Below are 27616 nucleotides of genomic sequence, written 5' to 3' on the forward strand. Positions count from 1 at the left end.
ACAGCTGTACTGCCTTCCAGCACAACCAGCGAACCTGGCGCAAAGCGAGGCACGGGCTGGCCCTGCTCCTGCCTCAGCGCCACCCCTTACATCCCTCCCTCGCTGCTCTCCCCCAAAAGTCCCATTCCCCACTGAAGTTTTGGGGGTCATATCTGCCAGGCAGCACCTACCCCACCCTCTGTTCCCTGTATTTGGAGCCTCACAGCCCCACCGCCCTCCCTGCGCTTCAGGTTTACGTCCTCACCCCAAACCCCTTAGCCCTCCAGACAGGCCGGCCGGCCAGACGTCTGGGAGCAGTTCACGGCGATCCTGCAGAAACCTTTTGTTTTCCCTGCTCCAAAACATTTCCATGGGAACACTTTTGCAAGCGGGAGCTTCCAGCCTCGACACGACAAACATTTGCTCTGGTGACCGCGACGCTCGGAGCACCCGCTGACCCCTGCGCCTTCTGCAGGAAGCCCTGGAATAGGCTGTGGCACACAACAGCCCTGCTGATTCCCCACCAAAACTTCACCGCTTCCTCCTAGGACGGCGCTGGACCTCGTGAGGCTTGCTGTGTCCACTTCGGTAGTGTTGCTCACACGCCAAAGGACACCTACGAGCTCTGCCACAGAAGCATCCTGCAGCTCTTCGAACAGCCTCCTCCAATCTGTTGTAACCACAATGGTTTCTTACTCACAAGGAAGTGTGGATTTATAAAGAATCCCCCCCCAAAAATGTCTCTTCAGGGTATAATTTTATTTATGAATTAGCTTAGGAGCAGAAATAGCGCTGATGAAGTCCAGCTGTAACATCCCTCCCCGCTCCATCACGTAACGGGAAGCCCTGCCCTGGCTCGGGGCCGCGGCTGCTGCCGAAGGCAGGTAAGACAGTATCTCAGCTCCTCTCACTAGGAACTGACGTACCGAAGTGTGCAAGGGAGCCTCTTCCCATGTGGGACAGCAAAAATATGCTGCAGACTCTGAGGATGCTCAGTGAAAGTGCTCAGGGTCCCAACATTTCACCCGCCCGCGAGCCAAGGGCAGGCAGGAGATGCTCCTGCTCCCCCATGCCCCCAGGGAGAGCCGTCCTTTCCCACCCCCTTCCCCATCCGAAAAGACACAGAGAGGGAGCTGCCAGATGGGGAAACACAGGGGAAACACGCGGTGTGAGATAGGACTGTCAGACGAACAAATGGGAAAAAGAAAACACGCTTTTTGCACGGTGGGGTGTGATCTTGGCCAAATCGGCGTGGCGGGATTTGCGCAGGTCCATAACCTGTTTCAGTAAACAACAGACTTCGCTGCGGATGAGAAAATGTCCCCAGTAATTAACTTCCAAGTTGCTCTGTGGGATTTTCTGATGATCCCTTGCTGCCATTTGGCATCTCTGCATGGGACTTTCTGGGCCTGACTCACATCTCATTGTACACCGTTTCCTTACGCCGCTATAATTTAATCCACTCCAGTAAACTTACTCATGATTTACATCACCCCCCGCAAGAAGAGCGTCAAGCCCTCCATCAGTTCCTCATTCTTAAGCAAAGCTTATTTTTTTAATTTGGCTAAATTGTGCTCGGCACAGTTTCCTCATTACAAACTGACAGGAGGAAGGCTAGTACAAAGAATTTATTTACTTATTTATTTATTATGGGGAAAGAAAAAGGCCGATTAAAGATGTTTATGGGATGTTCTCTGCAATGGGAAGACTTCCCAGCCCCTGACAGGACAGGCACTGACCGGTACTGCCGTGCTGCTCCCAGTGCCAGCTCCCCACGAGGGACAGACGTCCCCACGAAGGAGATTTAACCTTGCCCAGTGTTGCAGCAACCAGGATTGAGCTTAGCCCTGCAGACTGGGACCGAGCTCCCCGATTTTCTCCCTCCCTCGGCTGTTTATGCATTTTCTGCCTCGTGTCTCCAAAAAGGGTAACCAGCTCCAAGTGCACTTCCACGGGCAGTGTGAATAGGAATAACGCCTTAAGCAGCTGCTAGTCATTCACTTCTTAGAGGATTATGAGACTCGCCTCAGTGATCTCTGCTTTAACTTCCCCCATATAAAACAGCTGTGCGCTAGCCCTCCCCATGTATGGGCACTGACACTTCTTGGTTCGTGTTTAGATCTCACACCAGGTTGTATAAACAGCGCGAGGCAGGCTGCATTGTGACTTCTTTCATGCACACAAGCCCTGGCTTTTTTTTTTTCCTTAAAAAAAAAAAAAAGGCCCTCTATTATTTGGTCCTTATTTGCCTTTCAAATAAGCACGCGAGGCGCTTTAAATCAGGAGGTCTGCTCTGGAAAAGATTAGGGGGGGTAATCTCAAACTCACAAAGGACTTTCATGCGCCCAGGACTCATGGTAAGGGGGCAGTGGTGGGCAGAGGAAGAAACCAGGAAAATTCAGAACCAGAACCCATCTCTCAGAAATTGCTGCTCCCGCTTGCTTCACCTGCTTCGTGCGAGCTGCTCCGTGCAGCAAAGCAACAGCTTGTGTCCAGCAGCCTCTGGGGACAGGACCTGGTCCAGGGCAGAGCACCTCACAGCAACCACTCTTTGGCTTGGAAAACAGAAACCAGGAGCTTGTAGTGGAAAACTTTGGGTTCTGTAGGTATTTTGGGAATGAGGTGCCCAACGGTTCAACTTCTGGTTTATTTTGAAGCTAGGCAATGTCCTCCAAAACTCCCAGCTAAACAAATGTTTAAGGACATGACACGCTTCCATGCTGGGACTGTGAGTGCTGGCATTTATTCTGGGGGCCTTGGTTTTGGCCTAAGATTTCCTTCTTCTGCCCTGTCAGTTTATGGCTCTCCAGGCCAGATGTGTCTGCACCTCAGGAAGGTTGGACGTGAAGTGCTTCTACGTCTTCCCTGCTGAAGTCTGACACGCAAGCATCACAGAAAGGCAAAACCAGGAAGAAAACACACAGACACACAGAGACACAAAAACAGAACAAAACTCTGGAATATGTAAAAAAAAAGCTCTAACCAAAATGAAAACAAAACAGAAAAAAAAAATAAAAAGGTGTCAGGTGCATGTTTCTGAAAGCCAAGCAGGGCTGAGCAAGCATGAAACCACGAGGAGGGCATCCTCGTCCTGCTCTGCTCCGACAGGGAGAACCAGCAAGAATTTGTTACCACAGAACACAGCCTCATCTTACACTCCTCGGGATTAAAAAAAAAAAAAAAAAATATCAGCAAAACAGAACATGCCTAAAATGCTTCTGCTCCTGTCTAGACTTAGGCATCCAAAGGGATTAATCAGCTCCTTCTGCCCGAGCCGTGCGCTGCCCCAGCCAGCAAAGCGCAGCGGGTGGGAAGGGGGCTCTGCTGTGCAGCCCCGTACCGGCTCCCAGGAGGCTTCCCCAGCTCTGGTACCCCTCTTCTTGGGATGAAACCACAGCAGTAAGAAACAGTGAGCAACCTCTGCCAGTGCCTGGTCACCTGCAGAGCACAGAAGTGCTGCCTGCTGTTCCGGGGAGCCTCCTGCGTGCCACCTTGTGCCCACGGCCTCTTGTCCTGGCACTGGGCACCACTGCAAACAACCTGGCTCCGTCCTCTTTGCACCTTCAGGTATCTATAGCCAACGATGAGATCCCCCCTGAGCCTCCTCTTCTCCAGGCTGGGCAGTGCCAGCTCTCCCAGCCTCTCCTCCCAGGAGGAGGTGGGACACCGTGGTGGGACGCTGCGAGCTGCCCAAGGGGCAGGGACGAGCCTGCAGCTGCCACTTGGAGGACTCCCTCCGAGGACCTAAACCATCTGAGAGGTTTAACGCGCTTAACTGTGCCTCCATTAAAACATGTTTCGTTATAATTGCAAACTGATCTCGGTAAGATAAGGCTACTGGGATTAGATACTGAAGTGATCTCATCCAGTTAGCCAGCTATTAGCATTAGGTTTTCGAAACACACGGCCAGAAAGCAGCCCAGCCTCTCCACCAGATCCCACCACCAGATCCACCAGCCCCAGAGCCTGTTTTCCTGCAGATGCCTGTCTCCTTCCAGCATGGCAAACTGAGCAGCGAGAACTCGTCAGGGCAAGAAGAGGAAAAGCAGACACATTAAAAAAAATAGCTCTCGCTGTAAAATCTCCCCAGTAACTTTTTCAATAGGTATCAAGAGCTCCTGAAGTTTTTTTTAAGATCTAGGAAGTGGTGGGAGAGGAAGAGGGCAGGGGGAGCTCGGCAGCACATTACAATGCATTTGTATTAAAGCCTCTTGGAGGGGTGGCTGGGGATATTTTATGATTTCACAAGAAAACCCTTGTAAACAGAAAAACTCAAAATGACTCAGAGATATCTGAGTTATGAAATCTTGTAAACTTCAGCCCATAATGGAAAATTCTGCGCAGGAAAACATCTGTGTTGATTTAGGTATCAGTGAAACCGAAATGTGTTCTATAAGTAGCAACACTCCAGTAACAAAAACCACAAAAAAGGGGCAAAAAAGCTCCCATCACCTTGTACCGGATTCAGATCTCGGTTGCACAGACACAAATGTAGAGGAAACACCACTGACTTCAAAGGGAACAGTGCTCCACACTTACACCAGGCTCAGAGATTAGCGTCTGGCCTTTTACCTCCAGCTGAATATGTGAGAGGCACGGAAAACAGAAACTGGAAAGACCCAGTCCTAGGGGATGAACACTGGCTGAGGAAAACCGTATCGGCTTATAAGAACCCTCCTCAAGTGACACCGAGCCACGAGCCAGCGGTGTGGCCGTTTGTGGGCGTTACACCAAGTACACGCCTGCCTCCCCACCGACCTTCCTTCCGAAGCCTGTACTCTGCTGAACCTGAATTAGCACTTTCCATCGGTGATAAATTGTAAGCGCGAAGAACATTTCCAATCCAATCCGGCCCTCCTCCCAGTTGGTAGATGTCCAACACGAAACTACACCATTCAATTTATTAAATAACCTCCAAGAAGTTTCTCGGAGACTGTCATACATATTCAGGCAGAGCAGTGGAGGAACTTTAAAGGCTAATATTCCTGATAATCTGGTGCTTAGGTTAATGTTCCCGAACATTTTGCTCATTAGAAACCAGCTGTTCTCAAACAAAAAGACCTTTTATAGATAGGTACAGTTCAAACATCATCAATGCCACAGAGTAAAGAGTACATTAGAAAGTTTCAGGAGTATTGGGTATTTAATACTCAAAGCTAATTTTTAATACCGCGTGTATCAAAACGATAACATCTACTTCTCTCACAGCTAATTGAGCTCTAGCGGAGACAAAATCTGACAGCCCTCCACCGACGGGGAGGCGCTCCCCACTGCACAAGCAATCTCCAAGTTCACGTGCCGAGAAGCAAATCTCAGCATGTCTAAAACTGTGACTCGAATCTGGAACGAAAAAATGTAATTAAAATGGTCTCTCTCAGCTGACAGCTGTAGACAGCCATCCTCCTGATGTGACAACCTTCGTGACAGCAACAGTCCAGAAGCCAGAAGTAAGACAGAAGAGAACAGCGTATAAAAGTAACAGTGATTACAGAATGCTCCCTGTGTTTAAAATAATTAAAAAAAAGGCTTTTTGTGATCAATAATTAATCCTGGGAAAGAGGGAAGGGTTGCTACGCCCTTGTGCTGAACAAAGAAGCCAGGTGGAGATCTGCCTCTGACCATGGCAGCAGGATCCTAAGCAGTAACGGGGGTTCTCTTCCTCTTCTTCCTCATGCCTCCTGTTGGGTGCCCAGAGGTTAACAGGCACGGGGAGGGCAAAATCCTGAGCAGCCCCCAGGTGGATGCCGGTGTCCTCACCGCTGATGGGCACCCCAATGCGTTTGTTGACGAAATGGAGAGGGCGTCTGCTGTGCTGTGAGACCTCGGAGCTGTGAGGAAGCTCAGCCCTTCGCCCTCTTCGCCGTGTTCCCCTCGGTTAGCAGTTACGGAGCAGTTTCTACCAGTTTTCATCACTTAAGCAATCGGAGGGAGCTTTTTCGGTGCGTTGCAGTTTACAACAGCAGCCAAAGTGACTTTGGACCATTTGCATACTAATTTATAATTAAAAATGGAAAATGATTCCCAACGGTGATTTTAAATTCTGACATTTTTTTCCCTCTGTAAAAGTAACAGGTAAAAGGCTATAAATCCTCATTTCCTTTCACACTGACGAACAACAGCAGAGCCTTGCCCTCTGCGACAGGAGCGTCTGGAAATTCATTTTCTGGATTCATTTCCTGACCCCCGTCCCCCAAAAGCAGCCAGGGGATGGCAGTGGGATTGTGGCCCCCCGCTCTTCTGTACCAGCAAGCCAGCCAGAAGCTTCCCCGAGCCCGAGGGCCCCCGGTACCCAGGGAGAGCCGTCCGCATGCCACGTCTGCGGACCTGGGTCTCCAGCCAGGCCGACATGTTACGGCCAGGTCAGCCTGAGGGGTGAAAAGGGAGAGGGGGACGGGGTTCAAAGCCAGCCCTATGCCGGCCCCAGACTCCTTCCTCCTGACACAAAGCTGTCCCCGACATGTAAACGGGAGGAATTGCTATGGTGCCTGGCTCGGGTGGTGGTTTAGACACGTTGTTTGACTTGGGAGCGTCCAAGTGCCTGGCCTGTCACCTGAAGCTGGGCAGGAGGGCACCTAGCGTCCGCGGGTGCTGCTATGAGCACGAGGGTGCTTCAAAATGCCTGACTTGGCTGCTCCCTTCTTGTGTTCGCATCGGAACCTCCGCAAAGACAGACGCTAATTAGCTTTGACTAATTCATGAAGAAAAAAAACTAATTAGCAGCCCTCCAAACTTTGGATGACCTCTCTTCCTGATGCTTGCTACCGCATCCATAAATTCCTCGCGCGAAGAGAAAGGAGGGGGGGTAACAAAAGGGTAAATGGCAATGGCAGCTCAGGGTCGCAACACGAGCTTCACTCAGTAGCCAGAGGCACGAGAAGAGGAAGATGGGATGAAAATGGAGGGACTGAAGGACTCAGCACCCCACAGCTGCCTCCTGCCCATCCCCGAGGCTGGCTGGCAACAATGTGCCATGCTCTCGGGCCTTCCCTGCCATGCCCGCCTCGCACAGGGGCTCCGCCGAGCCTATGAAGGACTCAGCCGCCCACCAGCAGCTCTGAGGCCTTCCTGGTCCTTCCACAGAAAAGCCCCACAAGTTGAGATGGTTGTTGCCCCCCTTTCCCCTTTGGGGAGCATCTCAGACAGACAAGCCCTCCCGAAATGCACCCGTTCCACCCACGGCTAATCCCCAGACAAGGGCCGGAGGCAAGCTCGGTGGTTTGCAAACAGCTCCTAGGCATATAGGAATGCTCCCATTAAAATTTAGGCTAAAAGTGAAACATTTACCTTGGCATGAAAGCCTGAGCTATTCTCTTCTAAAATTTTCCCAGTAAAAATAATTTATTTGCATTGCAAGACATTTGAAGAGCTTATATTGGCCGATAACGCTGATACCGCGGTATCAGACGATGCTTGCTGAGGACGCCCGTCCATTCCGGTTGGAATTTCAAAATGTCTGGACTGGAATCAGCTCATCCCACCCCAATTATTCTCTCTGATAACACTGTATTAGCCATCTACTTTAACTCTCCGTTTCCTGGCTGAATTAAAAAAGAAAATTACCGAGAAATGTGTGTGTTTAGAAGGCTTCAGCTTCATGATTCCCAGTTAAAATAAATTTGAAGACATGGTTAACATTGAATGCATTGATCTATCTATTTATCCAGGAAGATGATGTTTTAATATACCCAGGCCAAATGGTAATTCATGTGCAAACATATTTGAATTGAAAAATGAAAGTCAACCATGAATTATTCTACTATCCATCATATTTACAAAAGCAGCTATGGCCATTTTTAGCTGGCTAAATCACAACATCATCCTTAGATATACAAAGCGATATATCTAATAGAGCCTTCCAGCTTCTTCTGGCTCATCTTTAACTTCGTTTTTTAATGCGTTCACTCAATTTACACTTGGTTTCTTAAAAAGTGTATGTTTGATATCTGTTTCCCCTGCAATTCTTAGGAATGCAGATAAAAATACCACAGCTGAAAAAGACAAACAATTGTCTCTCTTCTCAGCCTGTTTATTTTGTATATACTCTGCTTCCACATTTCTTCTGAATATCTGGCAGTTTCTTTGTTTTCTGTGTGTTGTCTTTCACATAGCAACAGAAGAAATTGCAGGGGTAAAGAGGAAAAAAAAAAACTTCACACGGGAAAATATGAGCTCCTCTTGAATCCAAAGAACTCGGTACACTCAGAAGAGCTAATTAACAAACTAAATAACATACTCTGGAAGCAAACACTGACGCACAAACACAAAACAAGGAATGAGAATCTGGGGGTCATGGAGAATCACCACATAAACATGAGTCAACAAAGTAATGCCGTTCCAAAAAACAAACAAAATCCTGATTTTTAGGAAAATGAGTGGCATACATAAAAAATGGGAGTTAATTACTCAGTCACATTCCTGAGTCCAGGCTCAGACAATGCGCTTTCACATAGATACAGCAGCAGACAAATTTAAAACAGCCCAGCCCCTGAACAGAAGAATGAAAGTCACAAGAGATTTAAGAAATTTAACCGATGACCAAAGGAAAATAGAATTAGATGTACATAGTCTAATATAAGAGAGAACTGCAAAATAAAGAAGTTAAGCTAAACAGAAATTGAATTTAAATATACAAAAAAGTGGAAGATTTCTATGTCCAACAGTGGACAAACAAAACAATCTACAATTGCAACAAAATGCATTTTTGTGGGATACCAAGGGAAAAATAACTCAATATTAAGGGTAGTGAAACACTGCAGAAAGACTTCCTAAACCTGCTGCAATATTAACTTCATGGAAGTTTTCAACAGCAGCTTAGACAAATGAGATCAGGGCAAGACTTTTTCTTGTCCCAGTGCCAGAGACTGGATCATTTCTTGCAAATGTGTGTCGCTGCTTTGGGATTCTTACGAAAATAGAGTCCTGCTCCAGAAGGGAGGTGAGGATGTTACAGTAATACAGGTAGCAACAACCCAGGGCAGAACAAACAAACAATCAAACAATAATGAATCACACCCATCCAGCACCTCTTCAGATCCTGGCCAGGATAATAGTTTGTGTCTCACGAGAGACATTCATTGCATTGCCAATTCACTGACATTACCCCATGCCAAGATCCTTGATGTTCATCTTCACACTGCAGAAGTGTATTCCTACATTTAGCTAAACAGCCAAACCTGACAAATACATGTTTCTTCAGCAGTCTTGATTAGCGAAGATGGAAGAGCACAGATCTCTGCTGCAGATCTGTATCAGTTCCTGAAAAAATAAAAATAATCCCCAACCAAACTGCAGGAAAGTTGTATTGTGGGTCTCCGTTTGCTTTATGGACCATAAGTGATTGCAAAAGTCACAGGTTTCCACCTCCTGGCTGCACCGCGCTGCAAGGCAGCTGCCCTGTGCCCACAGGCACCGGCTTGGAGCGCTGCTCCAGCGGTGCCTAATCTCACTCCTTGCCACACCTGATTCCCCCACAGAGCCCGTATAAAATACCCAATTCATTATGTCCACTCCATTCCCGGAGGTGATTGAAATAAAAAGCTGCTCTGGCAGAAAAGCTTAGGAAATGAAACACGAGAGAGATGGGGAAAGAGAAGGAGAAAAATAGAAATCAAGAATAGAAAAAAGCACTCAACCAGGTGGATGGAATGAGTCCAGAATTACTTACAGCTCCAGAACTGAGAGAAAAAGAAGAAAATGAACACCTGGGCATATTGTGAGATTAAAAGTATGTTTAGTGTGTGTGTCCCAAAAAGGGCAAGTCAGAGATATGAACTATGGACTGAGAAAAGAAATTCTCTTTCCCACAAAGATGGAATCTCAGTATTTAAGTTCAGGAAAGAAGTATTTATTCATGAAGATAGCTTTTCCCTTCCCTGCCAGAAGTAATGAAGATCACACTCAAAATCTAGCACCTGCACATGATTACCAGTTATTTAACCACAATCAAAATATTTTTTAAAATGTAAATTAATTACACTGATGGACAGAACTGGCAGTTGTAGCCAAACCTCCCCATGAAATTCCCTCCGTGAAGCTGTGATTGCCACGGGCTGTAATTAAAAAAATTGTCAATGTCTGAGGTCCCAAGTATTTTCCCACAGAAAATCCAAAGAGATCCAAGACTTTTACACTCTGTGGCAACCACGAACATGGGGACCAGACCCGAGAAGGTACAATTTGGGCTGCATGCCCAGTACTTCGGTGGTATTTTAGCACACTTCCATCTTACTCTGTTGTTCCTTTTTACTGTTTTTCATGAAGGAGGAGTTATCAAGAGTGCTGATTGTGCTTGATTAACAATGGATTATTAAACTACATATAAACTGAGTCTACTAAATTCAATCAAGCCTCCTTCTTTCCCTATCTACAGGGAGATGTTCTGGTCCAACCGATGTTGACTTACCGTAATGCTTTGCCCTCCTTAATATGCCTTAGAGTTCTCAAAGGGAAAAAAAAAATCACAAGCACTAGGTGCTCATCCTGGTGCTCCAGACAGGCAGGTAGAGAAGCCTAGCAAAGCCAAAACAGCAGGGCATTGGCCTCCGAAGACCTCAAACCCCAAAGCTTTTTCCCATGGGGGATCTGCAGCTCTGCAGCACGCACCGAAGAGGTGGGTTGCAGGTCCTGAGCACATGGCGTGCATCAGCTGGCGTGCAACCGGACACAGGCCTGCTGAACGGATGCTCTTCTGCACGGCTTTTCATCGAGGGGGGGATTTGGTGTCAGTTTTCAGCGGTTTTGTTACAAAAGGTGTTGGAGTGACTTGGTCGAGACAGTTAGATAGGGGTGGTGCAGAGGTAAACGGGCCACTCCCTCATCTAATCCAGGAACTGAAAGCACCTCTTTAAAAGAGGTGTTATTAATAAAACTTCAAAGGCCTGCTGACATGCCCAAACACACACAGAAAAGGAGATTTTGCAACTGCACAGCGTGCGAGGCTAGGGCCTGCTAACAGTCAGCCAAGACCCAGTACTGAGAGCGAGAGCAGATGGCTCTACACGAACACACAGACCTTGGCCACCCTAACATCTATCTCGTGTCCCCTGTCCCTCAGCTCCCCTGCCAACTTTTTTGTTGTTTTAACATCATATTTTCCTATTTTTAAGAACCTGCTTCCTCCAGCTATAGGAAAGACCTATGCAAACAACAAGGGGAAGCTGACGACACCGGCGAAAGAGCGAAGCTGGCTGACAAACGTGAAATAAATCAGCTGAAAAACAGCCATCTCTTTCCGCTACACTCAGGCAGTCACAAGGAATTCCTGTAAAAGAGGAACGGGGGAAAACACACAACACAACACCAGGACTCGCTGCTGCTGCTGCGGGCTGGCCGCGTCCCGTCCTTTACTGGGGCCTTGATCACGGCCTGCAGAACGGGCGCTGGCGGAGTCAGAACATGTTTAATTCAAAACCTAAACAAACTTCTCCTTCTGGCTTGCAAACATTACATCACTGAGGTAAGGGATTGGCAATACTATAACTAACCACGGGAGGCCAGGGGTTCAGGTTCTTTGATCCCAGAGGCTACTTGGAAGTAAGCTTTGGGTGCCGGTCCTCACAGGACAGCCCCTCGGGGCAGCTTACCCCAAGCTCCTTGGCATGTCCTTCATGCCATATGCCGTACAACAAACCTATACCAGAGCGAGGACTAGTACCGACCCATGAGGGTCACACTGAGGGAGACAGCTGGGCATGTACGTACTCTGGTGTTGGGACTGCTCTTTGGGAGATGCTGTCCTCTGCCAGGCCCAGCCACATCACTGCGGGGTAAACCACGCCAGTTACTTTTCAGTAGGATTCCTCCAGTCTGCTGGGCCTGCAGCTGCAAAGCCTGTTATTGTCATAAAAACTATGAAAAATCAAGTTGGTGCCTTTCACCAGGGGTGGTCCAGGGCAGGACCAGCGCTATGGGCACAGGATCAGCAGATGTGACACCTTTAGTCACAATGATGCCGTCTAACACAATCCCTTTTTCCTCCTAGTTCTCTCACAGCGGGGTTCTTGGGAAGATTATTTATAAAGCCCTCTTTGGTGCACCTTGATTTAATCAGATATAGTCTGAATATCCCAAGATGTATTAATTACCATTGCCGCACAAGTGCAACTGAAGAAGCAAAATGTTTTTCATTTGCATGGGCTGAGTATTTGTTTAAAACATTCTTGGTATCATTAGGATCTAATCAAAACATAGTGCATGACAGTTAGGCAGGAAATACAAAAAAAAAAGAAACACCCAAAAAACTGCCTGCTGCTTAAGTATCCAGTTTTCTAATAATATTGCAGTAATGTCTTGACAGATAATTGGCTTCCAGTTATAATGGAATTCCTTATCTAAGTTGGTAAAATTACCTATTGGTCTTTTCAAAAGACAAGGGAAGGTTGGGAAGGAAATGATAATTCTCTCCAGCATGGAGAGATTTAATCGGGAAGATAAGAAAAGATATATCACCTGACTTCTTTTGGGAAAAAAAAAAAAGTGATTGAAGTTTATAAAGGCTCCAACCCAATTGGAAAATTATGCAAGTGCAATTTTAAATTAAAATTTATAATAAATTGATTCATAACAGCTTTTTTTTTTTTCTAATTACATGTTTGAAGGTCTCTGCATGTAGAATACCTGATTTACGTTTTACAAATAGAGGTAGGAAAAGTACAAAACATTTAATTTGATTTCCAACTGTTACCAGTTATGAACTCTCCCTTCCTATTTACTATAAAGAATGGATAAAGGTCTAAATTTTCACTTTCTTCATGACTATAGGTTGTTTTGATGTTTGTTTCCTTTTTTTTTTGGTCCCAAATCCAGGACGCTACAAAGTGACTCAGTTTCCCAAATCCCGTGCACCCAACCTTGGAGAAGAGCCTTTCAGAGGATACTGAAGTCTTCAAGAATCATTACATTGCTTTTGAATTTAAGCAAAAGGATTTTAGGGACTATCCAATGTCCTTACACTGTGAACAATGCAAACACCTGAATGTGCTCAAACAACCCTTGCAAACCTGCGTTTCCAGTCTTTGTGGCTTCAGCCCTTCTGCAGCCTTTGGCTTCTGTTGGTCAATCCACATGCAGAAACACATGATCAAAGTCAAGAGCTGCACTGCAAGTTACTTTCAAGAAGAACTTAGTCTTCAAGGTGTCCTGATAATTACAATTGCCTAGGAAGACAAATAAAAGATACTGCCCCCAACTGAAGTGCACGCCTGAGCTAGATCTAAAATTTCCCAGTGCTTTTCAAAGAAGTGTTTTTAAAACCTTGGGTTGTATAATAAATCAAGATATCACTTTATATATATACGTACTAGGCTAAATGATTCTTTAAATGTTAGCCCTTCTAATATGATGGTATTAATACTTTAATACCAAAAGCTAAGCCATGACTTTAACACACCTCATCAGAAGTGCATTAAACTTTACTTGCCTTTTTTCCAGAAGTGTTGAGGCTTTCCTCTCCAATCTTTTCCGGAATGTTCTGAATTTTACCTCACCTGGTACATATTTCAGAAACATACTCTCTTGTTGAGATGTCTTTCTAAGGAGGAATCCCTGGGTAAAGCCTTAAGTTTTCCTAACGGTTAGTAAATGTAAGCAAATATAAAGCAGAGACTTTAATGTGACCACAGGAGGGTATGGAGATGTAGGGTGGGGAGAAGACAAACCTACTTTGTTAGCACTTCTAGGTAGTTCTCTCTGTACTATGAAAAACAGTCAGCTAAAATCACTAGCTACTTGCAGAGTATAGATGGTATCAATAGAAACTACATAATTTGCTGTTCTGAGAGTTGTGTCCTTTTGTGGAAACAAAACTAGACAGACAGAGGTGGCAATTTCTAAGTAGCGGGAAGTTGTTTAATGCTCTTTATCATGCTTTGATACAGACGGGTTTTAGCCACAAATTCTCACATCAGAGCTGGGCTCTGGCGTGAGGCTCTGAGCAACACGTTCCCGCTGTGCAGCTGACAACCCCAAGTCCATTCGAGATCTCCGTCTGGAGAAACCAGCTGCTCTCCCTCCCTCCGGTTTTCAGAGGGTTTCAGTCCAAATGTTTGGTCCAGGTCTGTCCTCCTCACCAGGAGGATAAGCCAAATAAGCCTAAACAGAGTAAGTACTTGCAAGTGGCCTAAAAAAAAAGAAACCTGCAGCTATCGAGAGCTGTACAAACATATACGACTCAGAATCTGCTCTTCTGGAGGACTTCCTACCTGATAACTTCTGTGTACTTTATTAACATTCAAGTTTCAAAACACGTATGAGGCATTATCTTCATTTTGCAGATAGGAAACAGAGATATTTATTGAGATAAGGCACAGAAAGGTGAAGCGACTTGCCTGAGGTCACATCAAGGTTTCTGGCAGAGGCATGATCTTTCCAGATCTTCTGAACTCTAGGCCTCTGCTTTAAATTACAAGACTTCATCAGGTTTATAGCATCTCGCCCTCCCCTCCTGCCGCCTGTTTGTAGTGCCGAATTTGCTCCGAGCAAAACGCACTCATTGATGAACTCTCTCACTCGTTCCCCAACATTACTTGCGGACTGCAACTTCAGATGAAAGTCTCCACACTGCAGTCATATTTTACCTACCCGGTTATTCTAATTGAGTATCGAGCAAAGTGGCTAATTAGGAGTCTTCAAGGGACTGTTTGTTTAATTTTGTTTTGGAATGTGTGCTTGCATAAATGCCATACAAGAAGAAGTCTGGAGGCCGCAATCATCTGCAATGTAAAAATATTTCAGTTTCTGTGAAGTTTTCCCTCCCCTGAGGGTTCTAATTCATCTCCACGAGTTGATAAATCAAGTTGGAAGCACCCTCCCCCCGCTCTGGTGCCTAGCAGAAATATGACCCTCTTCTTGTCCAGGCATGCAGACAAGTGATGAATCAGACTTTCCCCAAGAAAATGCTGCAGCCCTTTTCTTAAGGCACATTGCTGCCTGAATAACTCAGCTTTTCCTACAGCCTCTGACTGCATGCCTGTATTTACTTCTAGAGAACGCAAGAGCTATGGTCTGGATCTGACCCGAAGACGGCTATCCGAGTGCTAGCCAGCCAGCACCTACAAAAAACGAGGACTGGAGGAGGGCACAGCCCCTGCAGGGCTGTTTCCCATGAGGTTTCCCTTTGTTTCCATGCAGCAGTCCCAGCCGGTTCTCATCCCGGCACCCCGGGCACTCCGAAGTAGCTGTGAAGGCAGCCAGGCATGACCTGCTATCGCCTGCACCACCTGCCAGCATCCCTACCTGCTCGAGGCGTTGGAAGACCTTTTCACTACAAGCATTAGCATTCATTACGATCTAAATCACAAGTTTTTCAAAACGGTTTCAACTCATTCGATCCCTGGGGCGAGTGGATTTCCCCCCAAAACTTTTTCTTCCTCTTCAAAGTGGACCAGGGCCAATTCCGTTTTTTTGCCTCGTGAAGTAAAGACAGAAGTTGGCCCAAAGAACAAATTTAGGCTGTTTAGAAACGTGAAAGAGATTTTGCTGTAACTTTAAAGACAGAACTGCTCCTGTGAGGATCCAGCCTCTCTGTCCCTTTGGCTGTGCTCCTGCTCAGCATCCCGCCCGACGCTGCAGTTACTGAAACCTGTGCTCGCCTTGTTAGGCATCGGCATGACGGGGCCAAGCAATCCCGGTCTCACTGCTCAGAGAGTAACTCATGTGACCCCTACTAATCGTGTTCAGAAATTATGAATGTTCCCATTTTCCAGAAGGAAAGACTTACGTAGCACATTGCCGTGTTTGCTACAAGTCAGCAACCGACCAGGTAAGGAACTTGGGGTCTGCCAAGTTTTACTTCTTGTACCCAGCTGAGCACTGTGATGTGGGTTTCCCTGCCCACGGCCATGCTTTGTAATCCTTAGCTCTGGGTACAAGCATGGCTCCACTGAATTTATCCTATTATTTAACCAGGCCAGAAGCTCAGTCTTACTTGACGAGTAAGGTGTGTGGGTGACAACAACGTCTGGCACGGCACGGCACGGCATGGCCTCAGGCCAGCCAGGAGGGACCTTCTTGCACAGCACCTCCAATTCTGCCCAATTCTCTTCTTACTCGATCGTTTGTATTTGGTTTTGCACGTCTTCCCAAACTGCTCTAAAATGCTGGTGTTTAGGAACGGAGAGGAAAAGCTGCGTGCGTTGGGAATAAAATGCGGTGCATCCCAAGGCTTTATGGGTGTTAACTGCTGGTCAGTTGTACACGGGCACCAATATTTAAGAAAATTCGTATCAGATTTGGCAGCCCACTAGAACATGAAACAGACTCCCAATCTTGAAAAATTTTTCCACAGCCCTGCTCCCATTTCTTCCTTCTGAGCAGATACTAAACAGACTCTTTTCATCTCCCAAGAGCTGTGTAATAGAAACAGAGCGCTGCAGGATGTATGCATCCACATGATTGTTTATTTGGATCACCGTAATCCAGGCTGATTTACTCGAGAAGAAGGGTCCCTATTTAGGTGAGCTTGCTTCAGTTCATTCCTACTTCACACTTGCACCAGGGCTCCCCGAGCCCCCCGAGCTAACGCAGATGTTTGGGAGATGAATCAGGAACGGAGACTTAACACAAAGTCTGCAGACACCAAGCAGAGAGTAGCCCAGCTGTAACGCACAGCCCCCCACCAGCATCCTCACTACAATAGCTGCAAGTATTTTATTCATTCGGGGAAGTTCTGTCTTGCATATCAACATCCCCTGGTTTCCAGATGCTCGGTGCCGGATGGCGTGAGATCTGCGGGTGCAGCAGCCGCCATCCCTTACCTGTCTGAGCAGCACTCCACGTGGCCGGGATCGGATTTCTGTTCCTCGAAAGGTGAGCTGAGCCTTGACTGTTAGCACAGGGAACAGAGAGCTTTTGGTTACGGCAGCGAGCTGACACGCACAAAGATAGCCGGAAGCAGCCAGCTTTCGTACGTGCGTGGTGCAGTAACCAGCCTCGCATCCTGCTAGCCCCTGCACCTTCAGGCACTGCATGATCCACTCCTCGTGGTTGCTGGAGGATGGCTGAGCGTGCCTGCCTGCTGCATGGCTCCGAGCGCCGTGGGCAGCCCAGCCAGAGGCTCACCCCCATCACCGGGGTGTACGAACCCGAGGGCACACGTGGCTTTGGGCATCCACGTCCCACCATCGCTGCAGTGCTCCTCACACCGCACCGACGCACGCCGTGCAACTCCAAAGACTGGGTTCCCAAGCACTTACTGAAGCGGATGAGTTAACGACACGGCACCGATGCTGCTGCTCTCCTTGCAAGGCCCGCGAGGGGCTGGCACAGGAGGTCCAGGGGGGACCTTCGGCTTCCTACTCACTTAATGCCAACTAACTTGAAAAATTAATCAAGGAAATTCACATTAATACAACTGACAGGCAAATGCAATTACAGTGTGCCTAACATTTAATTCAATACGGTTACTGAGTCTAAAAAGCACGTTACTTTCTTTATGAGATTGCTTTGCTATTTATTAGGGAAAAGGCCTCTATAAAATGACTCTTCACCCAGCTGCTGGAAAGAAAAAGAAATCCGGGAGCTACTCCCATGGCATGGGATTGCTTCACCCACTCCAGTAAGATGCACTTTCTAAAAATGAGACAAAAACCAAGGCCAGAATTGCGCTTCTGGTCTTCCACTTCTTTAGAGCAACTTCTGGGGGACCACTGTGGAAACCCATCCTGTGCTTCTGACCCCATGCAGAGTTCCTATGACAGGCCGAATTCAAACTGTTATGTCTACAGTTTTAACAAGGCCTTTTATTTATTTATTTATTTATTGCTTACCTAATAAATGTCCTGTTAAATTCTAGGCTTCAAAGCTCTATCAGATGGCAGCGTTTTATCAGTTCAGCTTTCTTGCTTTTGGGGAACAGAATGAGTAGCAGCGGTGACAGAAGAGTCATCTACGTGTAGACCTCAGCACAACTCACTAATGCCTTTTAAATTAATTCGAAAGGCTGTCTTGGCTCAGAAAGGCCAGACCTTCCTCTTTTTAATTAAAACTTTTTTAAAAGAAGAAAAAAAAAAAAAAAAGACTGAATTTATGCCTTAATCTCCCTTTCTGGTCAAACAACGTAGCTTTCCTCACCACTAGCAAGCAGACTTTTTTTTTTTTTTCCCAAGCCCTGCCCTTCACTCATAAACAAAACCAGGCAGGGCTACATCTCATTATAGCCTGCACAGACACATGGTCCCGCTGAGAGGGCAGCCCCATGCAGAGCAGCGCACAACAGCAGAAGGAGCAGTTGTCTGCAAGTTTCCTATTAGAACAGAGGCGCCGTTCAGACATCGCTGGGGCTCTTTAGAAATTCCAGTTTTAAGCCCCAGTCCAAGGGTTTGGAAACCTGGAAGCAAAAATTTGTTGCTGAGTGCATCGGCGTGCGGAGCTGCACCGCTGCCTGCGAGCACCCTGGACGCTGCCGGACAGACGGACAGAGCAAGCAGCTTTGTGAGCATCTGCATGCCATGAGAAATGGGGCAAGACAGACCAGTGAATGTGGACATTTTCTCATTTGCTCCTCGGTTTTGGATTTGGGCAAAACATGACAGATTTGGCTAACGCTGTAGAACTAAGTATGTCAGTAAATAACTCGTTCCTGTGCTAAGCGGTGCCGGTCTTGGCCTCAGAAGTTTACAACTGTCTTCACAAAGTTTACAGCTGTCTCAATGCAATTAAAAAGGAAGCAGCTTTGAACCCTGCAGTAGCGATTACAGAATTAATCTAGATCTGACAGCTCTAAACACGCATCGGCACAAATATCATTTCCTGGTCCACAGATCAAATGTTACAGCAGGTCTGCCAGCCACTGACAAGGGCAACAGTCCCGAGGTTTTCATGGCAATGAAGATGTTGGTAATTGGGATAAAAGCGTGGACTGCTACTTCCTATGAGAAGAGAGGCTCTCACCACAGCAGCAGCTTTCGCTTATGTCCCTGCACTCGTATGGCTCCGTGCAAGGGCAGGGCAGGTTACCACGTTAGGGACACAGCACACGAGTGCCTCTCACGTGGCAGTCCCCATTGGAAGGAGCCATTTGTCTACACCTGAGCAGCGGACCAGTGACAAAAGCCACGGGCATCTGAAAAGCAAACCTCTGCATTGCCCAATCTTCTCCGCTGGCTGCTCTTCCCACCCGAGGAATGGGAGAGGAACATTTGCCCGGGGAGCAAGCGCCAGCCCAGCTGTGCTCAAACCCAGGCACCCCAGTGCATCTCCATGAACCTCCACTTCATTTATTATTAACACGAAGCTGCAAAAAAACAACACAACAGCACAAGAAGAGCCAGGCCAGTGAAGCCCGAGAGGCCACTCGGTTCACACTCCCCTGCTTCCCCCCTTTTCTTTAGCACCGCAATGAATTTAGGGCTAGCGGGATGCTGGCTGAATCGGCTGCATTGTCTGCAGCCCGGGCTGCTTGGCTTCTGGCTGTGGCACAACCTTCCTGCTATTGGGAGGCATCTGTTTTGCATTCATTTCAAAACGGCTCCATTGTGGTACCCGGCTTTTCTTTAAATCGCTTTTTATCGCTGGTCTTATCAGCTTTTGTGAAGCCAAGCAGCCCCGGGAGTAATGGATGCAGGAGGAGGCAGGGGCTGCACCAGCCCCGGCCTGAAAAGCTTCTCCTGGACGTTTTGGGATTTCGGGTGAGAAAGGCGAAAGCGATGCAATGCCTGTCCTGTTGCTTGGATACTTCCGAACTAGTGAAAAGAGCTGAGCGCTACACTGCTGGCAGGCCCTACCCAGCATTGTATAGATAGATGTACAGATATCTGGGAGCCAACAAACATAACCAGGAGTGTTTGTATTTGGAAAATATGAAGTGACCCAAATGAAAAAATCCCTAAAAATCTACTGCAAATACAAGTCTTTCAGCTCCAAGCTCCAGGCCATTTCTCAGCTAGCTGTCACTTTTCACTTCAAAGGTTATTCCTTAAAGCTAAATAAAATATTTATGTTACCCAGTATGAGGCATGAAAATTATGTTTTGCTCATTTCTGCACGCAGATTTGAAATCTGCCTGTAATTTCCTTTCTGTTATTTGCAGGTTTAGCTGCGAATATTAAGTGCTCATTATTACCAGCACTGAAAAACCAACAACCAATCCCAAGGTCAGACCCGGATATTAAGTGCTGGGTCATTTCCTGCCTCAGTGACAGCTCTTCCCCAAAACACGAGCTATCACATCAGATCTATTAGATTTTCTCTTTCTCTATCAGAGGGTATCAAAGTTTATGCCAACTGTAGCACAACGTGTGCTTCTGCCCCGCAGCAAACCTGGGCAGGCTGGAGACTGTCGGACCCCTGTGTGCATGCGTGCAGTTGATATAAACATCAGTACTCAACTCATCAAGCAGATTTGTTTTTCTTTATTTATACCAATATATCAAACATATCCAATTTTGTTTGCTTGGTTTCAACCAACTCGGTTAGCAGCTCACTGCATGTACTGCCTAAATAAATCTCATAACATTGCCATTCCATTTCTGTTTGTTTAAAAGCCCAGCTTTAGAGCCAGCAGCTCCCAAACCAGAAATGAAAATATATGTTTACTCATCCCTGACCAAATTTAACTCCTGCTAAATTCACTGTCATTTTGCTACTAATTTCATTCAGGGCAAGAGAAAGTCCAAGGCTTTTTATGTCCTGAGTTAAACATTGAAACTATAGCTTTCACCGAACAGTAGAAGTGAAAAGTGACTTGAAGTGCTACCGTTATCCATCTATTCCCTGTGCATTTGCTAGAAAAAGCTAACCTTTGTAAAGGCCAAAATTTCCTGTTGGTTTTGCATGAGTAAATTTAATGCTGTTCTACTGACCTCGCTCCTGAATTCCATCATACCTGAGAGCTGCCCCCGGCTCTAATGGTTTTTACTTGTATGGGCAACAGCACTGCACCTTCACCATCACAGTTGCTGGAATCCATCATATAATGGGTTTTATTGAAGTATTATAAATAGAAATAAAGATTATTAAAGCATTTTACTACCTTCAGTGTAAAAGGCCACAAGCCACCTCCAACCTGGATCAGGCGAGAGGGAAATCCCTCCCTGTACATGGCAGCTAGCATCCCTGTCAAAGCAGGCATGCAACTAGGAGATGCTTAAGGAACCAAAAGCCCCAGCCTAACCTACAGAGGAGAAGAAAATGTTCATTGTGAGGGAGCATAACCAAATATACAACACGCAACAGCAGGAAGCCACCTCAAGAGTGAAGACCACATCCCCACGCGAGGTGCCTCATGTCCTCTCAGATCCTGCCAATACAAAGGAGTTTCACTGCAGGCATTGAAACCCACCCCAACGCATCCGGGGGCACGATCCTGTGTGGATACACACTGGGATGTTACATATAACCCACGCGGTGTGATCATTCGTGTGTGGTGAGGCCATTGTCACCTCACATTTGCCCAGCAGGCAGAAGAACAGCCCCATCTGAAGATAATTTTGGAAGACAGCTTGCCATCACGAACTGTAAAATAAAGTTGTCCTCATCCCGACAGCGTAAGAAGCACAAATGAAGAATTACCCAGTAAGCAAACTGTTACCACTTGGGGGATTCAAGTATTAGAGAGAAGCTACTTGAAGCCAATAGGGGGATCAAATATTAAATAATAATGTATTAGAAGTACTAAATTAAAGATAAAATATGCTTCACAGCTTCAGTCTGAAGACCCACACCGCCTTTAATCTGAAAAAACGCGACGCAACTAAGAACAACTGAGATAGCATTAATCTCCGGCTTCAGTGCTGCGACGGCGAAAAATAAAAAGGACAGATTTTAGTCCCATGTGAGGTTTTATCTCGGTCTCAGCCTGGCGAACCACTCCGAGGTGTTTGTCTTCCCAGCGTTTACCAGGGAATCAATGGCAACAAGGGGCCAGGAGCCTCCGTGCGGCCCAAGCTGCCCAGTGGGCGCAGGCCTGCAAGGCAGTGGCAGCGCCGGGCCTGCGCCGCCTGCACCTCCACGTTGAAAGATAAGCATGCCTGCAATCTGTTCCACTTCATGCTAATTACAGGCAAATCCTGTTTAGTCTACTCATGAAAGTAAATTGATTTGCATGGGATTATTTCCAGGGGTAAAAGGGATCTAAGACTGGCCCAGAGGATTTGGGGCTTTTGGGTGAGATATCGATGAAGTCCCCAGTTGGCTGAACGTTGAGTGCTTTTGATATCGTGTTAATACAGGTCAACAAATGTGATAGAGAGATACCCTCCCTCCAAAGACCCTAAACAATACAACTATTATTTTTTTTTTTAATTTCTTTCTTTTTAAATAACAGAGTTGTTTTACCATTGTAAATCTTAAGCTTTGGTTTGCATAGCCAAGAGATCTGTCTATGGTAGATAACTGCTTGAAAATTACCGGGTTTTTTTTTGAAGGTATCCTCTAAGGGGCTACCTTCTTCAGACCAGTTAACACTTTTGAAGGAGACAGATACAGCAACACCGCAGCTTGGCCCAAGCCCTCCCTTTGCCCCGTTTACTCCACTCCTCAGGGACCCATGCATCTTTTTTAAACAAGGCACAGCTTATGCGCCTCATACATTATTAGTGCAGCGTCTTCTCCCCGGGCTTTCCAAGCTCTCCGTTCCCTGCAGAGCCGCTGTTGACACTTCACATGCACCTACTTTGTAGCCCCTTTGTCTTATGACAAGATAATCAGTGCCAGGCAGATAACTTCCCCTCCACGCAGCCGCTCGGATGGCTCTGGCGCGGGGCTGTCTGCCTTCCACTGCGCCGCCGCCGCGCAGGGCTCGGTGACACGAGGAGAGACAGCTGCAGACCTCCAGTCTCCGAATTTCAACTTTCTGGCATTCCCCCATTTTGCACGACAGCGTCAGCGCTGTCAGAGAGAAAAAGGAGGATTCAGCGTCTCTCCTGTCATGCTGTGAAGCTCAACATTTCACATCTACAGCACCTTCATCTTTCAGCAACTGCTGCAGTGGGGCGGGGGGATCGGTCCCTCTCTGCTCCATGGGTACAAATCCAATTTAGGATTGCATTTACTTTACCAATAGAGCTATTTTTCTGCACACGATATCAGCTGAACAAGAAGAGGAGAAATTCCACGGTTCCTGTGCACCCTGTTCTCCCTCAGCTGAAGGTGAGCAACTAGCATGGAGGATTTGGACAACTGAGCTTCAGTTGAGGAGTTAGCAAAGGTCTGGGCTTGGGTGAGAGCTCCTAGCATAGACACCTTGTGGAGCCTGGCTGTTCTCTCACAAACATACAGACAGACACTTGCTGCCTTAGTGGCACCATCTTTCATCCCTGGACAGGTCTCCCAGTGCCTGGGGTTTCACAGGACCAGTCCTGTGTGCTCCCCCATCTCAAATCTGGTGTCTGCATGACAGGGATTACACAGTCCCCTCAAAGACCACTCCATTTCTGCAGCAACGATAGCGGATTCATGGACGGTTCTTGTTTGGATATCTAAATGAAGTGAGATTAGCCAAGTAGTGCTGCAACCCATCCTCTCCCCGGTCAAGGTGCTTTTTAAAACATTTGCAGGCTGGCAGCATTTTTAACGTCCTAACTGTTGCACCAGCTCAAAACAAAATTCCCTTTGCTGCAGCTCTAAGAGCTGGGTGGCTCAGCGAGTAAGTTTTTTTTTTTTTTGGTGAGGCAGATAACCTTCCCCTGTAACGCTCAGTAAATGTCAGGTATTCAGAATGGCGTCACCCCTCTCAAGTTTCTAAGGCCTCTCTGATGCAGACACTCAACCATAACCAAGGCTTATACACAAGAAACTTTTTTTTTTTGCCTGCCCCTTACAGCACTTGAAAGCTTCTAAAACAGAAAATTCCAAGTCAGCTCCAAGAGGAGAGACAGAATTGCCTTAACCCAGCTCCACTTCTCTCCCTGCGATCCTTGCTTACTGTTTCCATCAGCAACTTTGTTTTAATATGGCATTTTCCCCATTCACATCTCGTACCCACTGCAGCCACATGCGGCAGGCACCATCGCCTCGACGAGTGCTTGCAGGGATGCAGAAAAGCAAACCCCAGCTCCCTGTGGGACCCCAGATAAAACATGTCCCTTCGTGTACAGGCCAACAGCTGAAGGACAACATCCCACTGCCCAGACAGCACATAGCTCCCGCTCCTGGAAATCAGCGAGCACGATGAAGAAAGACAGAGGACCCAAAAATACAGCCCGGCTGGCACCCCATCCTTCAGCAGCTTAGGGGGCAGGCTGCAGCCGGCCACTGATCTCCTCCCCGCCTGCCAACACCCGAGGGCAGTTTGCCTGCAACCCAAGGAGCCTCCGGGCGCCGAGCCAAAGCAATGCGATGTGTTCCTCACTCCGCGACACCTCGGTTCGCAGCAGCCCAGGGTTTGGCCCAGGAAACATGCTCCCCCAGTCACTTCATCCAGCATCCCCCTTCCTGAGAAGCTTATCTCCACCGGTTCAGTCTGGCGAAGCAATGCTGCAAGGCATTTGGCTTGGCTTGGTGGTGGGCATATCTAGAACCCGTTTAACAGACAGTAATGACAAGAGAAGCCTGCGATTCCCAAACTTAACTGATTTGAAGAATAATAAGAATTCAAGCTGGATCAGGAGAGCTCCTCTGCTAACTCACTTTATTGTCAGTATTGACCAGCACAATCTGGCCAAATCCCCAGTGCAAACGAGCAGCTTTAGCCAATATCGTCACAGAGCCAACAAGTCTTAATTTGCTACAGGAAATGCTCATTTTACTGTATCTTGTGCATCTGGCACTGGCTAAAATGCATCTAACTTAGTCAACAGTCAGATGTGATGAAACACAGCCAGCATTTTTCCACTGGCGTAACGCAGAGCTCAGCAGACGGGCTGAATCCAAAATCTGAACACCACTGAACATCAGATGTTTCTACATTCATTTTCAATTAAATGTTTTTGTGCAAGACTCTGACAGAGAAAGAGGCTGTCTAGAGATAGACTACATGACAGAAGATACATAAAGGAAAAAAATAAATAAAAGCACCTACACAAAGTGTAAGCCTGTGCCATAGCAGTACAGAGAAGCTCTCTTCTTGCAAACCGGGTTTTCCCCCCACCCACTCAATAAAGATAGTTTATTTCTTGAAAACTCATAGTTTGTTGTTTTTTGTTTTCTTTTTTTTTGTCAGCTGCCCAATACAAATAATTAAGTTCAACAATTTGTTCCCATCTGAAACCTATTAGAGCCTTCTGACCCACATTAGATCAAATCCCCAATATTTGTTTTGCATTTGGATAACATTTTGTAAACACGCGGTCTCCTTCCAGCCCTCGGTCACAAGGGACCATCGTCTTCCCAGGTGCCAAAGCCACGCTGAGAAGGACGGAGCGGCCGATCCCCCCGTCCACCTTCCCCCACCTCCTCCCTCCATGCACACTCTGGTTGCAGGTTTTCCAGGACGGAAAGAGAAGCACATGGAGACTGGGAAAATTCTCCTCTGCCGCTGGAAAACATGACTAACAAGCATCTGAGATGGCTTCAGAACTGCCTTGTTCTCCCAACAGAACAGACGTCGGTTGCTAATGTGGAAAGCCCACACTCCCAGCAATCACGCTTAATTTCTGACTCACTCCTACTGGCATCAGTCATTTCTCCCTCTCCCCTCTGATTTTCTCTTCCTGTGAACCCCAAAATGCAGAACCTTGGGAAAAAGTAACACAGTAGCAATTACATTGTATTTTAAATTCCCTTTAAAACGTGTCTGCATTATTCTTGATCAAAGGAAAAGACCAAGTGATAACCTGCATACCTGAAAACTATACTTTCAGGATCACTTACTCGTTATATCAATTTATAAGTATTCAGTTTTTGATACCAATTGGCTAGTGGGACTTAGTTTATATGAAGAAGTATTTCCCTTCTCTTCTGTTTTCTAGAATAGAATATAGAACAACATAAAAAATCCCCCACTTAATTCTTCGTTAGTTGTCTTTTTCCATGGCACTAAAATCTGTTTTATACCAAAGTAGGAGTTCAAATTAAGAAAAACATTACTGAATATATATATATATAGCTAAAAAATCAAGTCCTGGATGAGGTGCACAGACATTCCTGGTCAAAGCAGGGGCAAGAAACTGGGTCTCGGTGGAAGCTGACATCTATTTCCCTCTAAGCAAGCAGGGCTTCACGTTGAGGTCGGGGGCTTTCTTGCTTCCTCCCTTCTTCACGCCATCCCTCGCGTTGGCAGGCTTTATTTTGGTCTGACACGTGTAACAGGGTTGGGAGCAGCTCTCGGATCTGCCAGTTTTCTTGTGGGAGGTATCAGTTCGGTTTCAGAGCGAGTGGCAAAGGAAGTGTCTGATTTTGCAAACACAACTTGCACACAAAGCTATTTTTATTCCCTTGCCTTCCCACCAAAAGGTCTAAGCTCTAAAGCACCGAGCATAAGGTGGGGTAAAACACCCAGATTAAACCCAAGGCTGCAGGTGGGAGGCCCTTCAGTCTTCACCAAGGAGTTAATCCTGCTATCCCCAGCTGCTTTGCTGCAGCCCGGTGGGTAAGATGCCTTGGATGTGGCAATTGTTTCCCCCGCTCCACTGCTGTAGGCATCCAAGATTTGTCTAATTTTTGGCCATTTCGGTCTGGTGTCAGGAGGCAGAGCCACGGAGTGCCACCCCACTGCAGCTGGCGCGGGGAGAGTCGATACGTGGGGCTCAGCCCCACTGTGCTTGTCCTGCGCTCCTCCAGCAGTGCACGCTCACTGAATAATCTTTCCACGTTGCATTTTTCCCCCCAGAAAATGACATCCCAAGGCTGGAAGCCCCCTGACCTCCTTTGCAGCTCCCCTGGGGGAAGGGAGCACTGCGCCTCCTGCGCTGGGCTGCCAGAAACGCACGGCCCCAACGAGACCAAGCAAGCGAACCGGTGCGGTGTTTTATCCCGGGGCTTACCAAAAGGAGGCTGCCCGTCAGCCTGCTCTAACAAGATGCTTTACACGGGCGTTGAGCATTAAATCAGAGCCGCTCCTCGCCGCGCATTTCCTACTCCCTCGCCAGCACCGTCGCATCCTCTCCTCGCTCTGCCGCCGCTGGCACGGCACGAACACCCCAAAGCAGCAGCCCCGATGCACCTCAGCTGCCCTGGCTCCCCAAAACTCAGGGCCACCTCCTTTTGGTCCCCAGGTGTGCCTGGCAGGAGAGCAGAGCTATTCACTCGGGTGATTAGTTATGCAAGTAAGTGGAAAAAATAAAAAATAAAATCAACGCTAAAGGTGAAGTACAAATGGGATTAATTTCCAAAACTGCAGAGCATTCGAGTGCTACTGGAGTCAGCAGCAGCATCTACAAGTACTCAGCACATTTGGAAGAAAAAAAAAAAACACATCGATACTTTGATGGATTATTTTTTCTGTATGAAATTGCTACTTTAATGTAATTTCCCTAGTGTATTTAGAATGACAGCACACATATCTTTCTTCTGATCCGAAGTAAAGTTTTTTCACATCTCAAAGCCGGCTGAAAATACTTACAACCTACGAATGCAAAACCCTAGAAAACAGAAGTAAAATCTCCCTACATATATACTCAGCCTTTTCATGCAAGTAATCAGGACTGACAGAGGGCTCTAGGGTTTCAGTTATGGCAAAAATGGTGACAGTTCTTCAGCGAATACAGGAAAATCCAAAAAATTTAATCCTTAATCTGCTCTCTGCTTCTCGTGCTCAGCACGCGGG

The 27616-nt window shown here is 46.9% G+C and overlaps 1 protein-coding gene and 1 long non-coding RNA gene across 3 annotated transcripts in view; one reads left to right on the forward strand and one right to left on the reverse strand.

Annotated features, from left to right (window-relative positions):
- EXT1 (exostosin glycosyltransferase 1) overlaps positions 1-27616 on the reverse strand; it is a 168998-nt gene that overhangs the window by 77190 nt on the left and 64192 nt on the right. The gene's annotated exons all lie outside the window — the stretch shown is intronic.
- LOC118252660 (uncharacterized) lies at positions 12564-17901 on the forward strand. The gene is made up of 3 exons (XR_004780204.2): positions 12564-15736; positions 16676-16782; positions 17768-17901. It is a non-coding gene; the product is annotated as an uncharacterized LOC118252660 (long non-coding RNA).

The sequence above is a fragment of the Cygnus atratus genome, chromosome 2 (assembly GCF_013377495.2).
Source record: "Cygnus atratus isolate AKBS03 ecotype Queensland, Australia chromosome 2, CAtr_DNAZoo_HiC_assembly, whole genome shotgun sequence".
NCBI lineage: Eukaryota > Metazoa > Chordata > Aves > Anseriformes > Anatidae > Cygnus > Cygnus atratus.